General features: G+C 32.6%; 1 pseudogene; it reads left to right on the top strand.

The window, feature by feature from the left end:
* Positions 1-2,902: 2,902 nt before the first annotated feature.
* Positions 2,903-4,128, top strand: LOC107023919 (annotated as a pseudogene).
* Positions 4,129-4,433: the final 305 nt, after the last annotated feature.

Genomic DNA, 4,433 nt, shown 5'->3' with positions numbered 1-4,433 from the left:
TATATATATATATATATATATTAACATGTCTGACTTCGAATAGATGAGATTTGTTCTTTCCTTAGTAACATTCAAGAACTGACCAGTTGGTTCGCTTGTTTTGCTAAAAAAACCCGCTTCACTCAAGGTAATTTGGCAACATTGTAGACAACTTTTGAATATCGGAGGACAATTTTCTGTTAGTCCTAGATAAGGACATTGAATCATACACTTTTATGTACCGCTCCTTCCATACAACGACTGCCAAGACCCAATGGAAGTCACCATTACAATTTACAGGAACATAAACAGCATCTGTCAAGTGCCAAGGTACTCCACAAGCTGTACCAATCCTTTTGATGGTGCCAACGATTTTATTAACATTTTCAGGAACAACACTAACATTATCAATGTATGTTTTGAAAAAAACAACTAGTAGTGATATATCGATATTTATAATGACTTTGTTGCTTTGACTTCTTATGCAAATAGTAAAAAATGACATCCACATACTGCACGGATGCATCAAACAAGTGTATCTCTGTATCAGTTTATTTGTATATATTCATGTATTAATCAAATCATAAAAGTGGGCATGGATTACCTCATTAGACCAACAATTATTGGGTTGAGACATTACATAGAACCAATCCTTATTCTTTGGGAATACAACTACAAAATCAAGTTGGTCAAACTCAAGTTTCGAGCAGCCCTTGTCTCTTCTGCAATTGTGTAATCATTATAAATAATTATTTAGTGGATAAGAACAAGAAATACTTATAATCATTGAATGACCTTACTTTTTTGCATGATGCTTGTAAAGACCCTCATTTATCTATTACGAGAAGGATGACATTAGTTCAGTTGGACCTCGCCGTCAATGTTACAACCTTCAAATGGATATTGTCCACATCACAACTACCAATTGAAACTTGCTTCTCTTTCTTAATCACTTTCTCTTTTTCTTTATGCTTCTCATTTTTCTCTACTTATCCTCCTTATCCTTCTCCTTCTCATTCCTTCTCCTCCTTTGCCTTCTTCACCTTCTCCTTCTTCTCACTAATTATACACAGTGTTTTGGAAATAGATTTTTTCACTTCAAAGGCTGTGAAATCTACTTGGATCTTTGAACATCAATATTATAAGACATTTTCTTTAAATTATCATTGAGTTTTTTAACACGACTAACAAAATAATCATGTTGGTGCCCATATTCCTCGCATAGACAAAAAGAGCATTTGATGTTAGAAGAGGAATCAACTCCAATGAAAGATTGAGTTGTTGTCATGAATGAAACTTCTTGTATCATTTCATCTACAAGGTAAATAAAAAAAGATTGAGAGTTTACAATTCATTATAAAATAATAATAACATTATGTTGTCACATATGGATAGTTTGTTACCACAAATTAACATTATGTTGTCACACATATACCTATTTTTGCCACAGATGTACCTACTGTATCCACATATATTATCTCATGATTTCAAATCACAAATGAAATTACAGATCCAACAAAATTTATGAAATAACCACTACTTTAACCCACTTTTAAATCATTTTATCACATATAATCATTACTCTCAACAGCCAAATTTATTATTACTTAATAATAGTAGTAGTACATTTTAAAAAAATGAAGAGTAGTATAAGATAACTCATGTTCAACTTCCTTATTGCATTTTTGTTAGAATAACTTAGGGATAGTTTTCTTATTTAATACTCTCTCCATCTCATTTTATGTGAGGTAGTATGACTCAGCATATTTTAAGAAAGGAAAAAAGACTTTTAAAACTTATGGTCTAAAATGAATAATAGAAATCTGTATGGCTATAAATTATTTCATTGAGGGTAAACCAAAAATTTTAATGTTAAATTGTTACTTAATATAGAAATGTGTTATTCTTTTTGGGTATGACTAAAAAAGAAAGTAAATCATATAAAATGGGACAAAAGGAATAAGTTGTTTGAATAATTTGCAATTTAAATAGGCGTAATACATAAATTTCCTTTAACTTAGCCTCATTTCATATTTATACCCTCCAACTTTGAGTGTGCAGAAGTAAACACTTAAACTTATATAAGTCAACAAGTAGACACATGAGTTCTATGTGACATAATACACATAGGATACCACGTAGGATTCGAATTTCTATATAGGATGCCACATAGGACGTGTGTGTATATTTGTTCAATTTTATACAAGTTTGAAGGTGCATATTCAAAGTTGAAGGGCATAAATGTAAAATGAAGCAAAGATAAAGTGTATACTTATGCATTATATTTTCACAACTTATGAAATTTTTATTTTTATAAGAAAACAATAGAACTTAAAAATTCAAATTATATGTTTAAACAAAATATTAACTTCTTCTCATACAATTTCATATCATGCCAAAAGAGTTTATAGTGGTAGGAATTAAATACAGCAGTTGGAAGGATAGAAATGACACAATGTATATAGGGTCGTCAATAATGGCTAGACTCGTTGGGCTGGGCTGGCCTAACATGGGATTTAATAGGGTTGGGCTAAGATTTTCGGAGCCCATTTAAGAAAAGAGCTATTTAGCCCAGCCTGAATAAGCCTACAAAACCGAAGCGGGAGTTTAGATACACACAAAAAAAATCATGGCAGAAGAAACCCTAGATGATTGTCTCAATGACTTGCCACATACTTCTGCTTCAAATTCTCTCTCTTTTGCCGACAGAAGAAGCATTCACAACATGTATTCTCTCTAAAAGGTAGCAGTATCTCCGAACTTCACTTGATTATTTCATTTTCTCTACTAGATGCTTTTGGGGAAGAAACAAAGGATTTCGATCATATGTTGACTATGTATTGTCGCATTCCACTACTCCCAAAATTACAAAATTTCAGATCCACTACAGTGGCCTGCATAACTACAAGTTTCAAATAAGCCAATGGCTTGCCTTTCTGTAAGAAAAATGTATGACATTTTGTACTCTATTCTCCTCCTCCTTCATAATGTCCCAAAGTTTTTCAGAATGTAGAACCTCTGTGAGAATTTGATCAAACAATCTGAAAAAATTACAGAAACTTGTGGGGACTTTTGTAACTTTCTGCTATCCTTTGTCAGCTTTGGAACTGTGTTATTTCCTTTATCTTACCCGAAACTATTTTTGTAGATTTTGTAAAAACACTATTTATTTGCTGTGAAGTGCTTTCTTTATTGCTTTCCCCACTGTTCACTAGTTTCATTGGGATTATTGCACCAGGTTCTATGCATATTGCAGTTCAAAGGAGTTCCAATTCCAAAATTGGAATGCAAACATCTTGTCCTAGAGTTGCATTTGGAAAAGTTTAGTTTGTATGGGGCAGCTGACCTTTTGCGAGCCTCGTATCTTGTGGAGAAACTCAAGTTAGAAATAGAAAATACGCCTGGAACTTCTTCTTTTCTTCGTACATCTATTTATTTATGAAGTATTAACAACCTTGCTTTCCCCTCCCCGCAAATTAAGTATAACTCAAATATATCATTAATTATCACTAAGAAGCTTTGCTTTTGTCATTGTAAAGTTACACTTTAATATGGTTGGTCTTGTTGCTTTCTTTGTGGCAAAGGTACTCTATGACAAAAGGGATTGTTGCACTATCATTCTTTTATTTAGGATATTTATGCCACAAGTAGTTATGATTCACAATAATTTTCCAAGCACCATTTATGTCTGTTAATTTTGAAATTTTTCTGCACCAGCCATACTATGAAATTCATATTTTTAGGCTGGCTTGTATTTAGTCTTGACTATATTCTTTTTCTCCAGATTGATGATTGCAGGTGCTATTTTGAGACAAAATATTTGGTCAAAGGTGTACTATTTATCTGTAGTGTTATAATTCAAGCTCTGTGTTTCCTAGCCTAAAGAATGTTGAGAGATCGTCATCTCCTCTGGGATGTGCATGAAGGAGCATCTCAACTGGAATTATATCAGGAAACTTTTCAAACTTTCAAACTTTTTTTTGAAGAATCTGGTGGTTTTGGAGAAGTTTGTTATCATTTCAAAAACACGAAGGTGTGAGATTTGTGGAATAAAGTGTGTGTCATGATTTTTATCGCGATTTGCTAGTAATCTGGGATCCTCTGCTGAGTTTGTGATTACCTATCAAGAGTGAGCTTTCTATAACTAGACTACAATTATTTTATCTCATGATACATGAAATTTTCCCTTTTATTAAGCTTTTGATCAACTTCACGCAATCGCTAATCTTAAACTTCTCTATGTTATTAATTACTGTTCTTTTGAAGCTTGCTATTGGGGGTCGTTTGGTGTGAAGGATAAACAGAAATAGTCTTGGAATAAATATTTAGTGGCACTTAATTTAGTGTTTGGTTGGGAAGTTTGGGATAACTTATCCAAGATTAATGAATAGTACCAGGATAAGTTATCCCTATTAAGAGGTGGTATAATAATCCCATCATAATTTATGATGGGA

The sequence above is a fragment of the Solanum pennellii genome, chromosome 1 (assembly GCF_001406875.1).
Source record: "Solanum pennellii chromosome 1, SPENNV200".
Taxonomy (NCBI): domain Eukaryota; kingdom Viridiplantae; phylum Streptophyta; class Magnoliopsida; order Solanales; family Solanaceae; genus Solanum; species Solanum pennellii.
The sequence above is the reverse complement of the archived record's forward strand: the minus strand, read 5'-3'. Positions and strand labels throughout refer to the sequence as shown.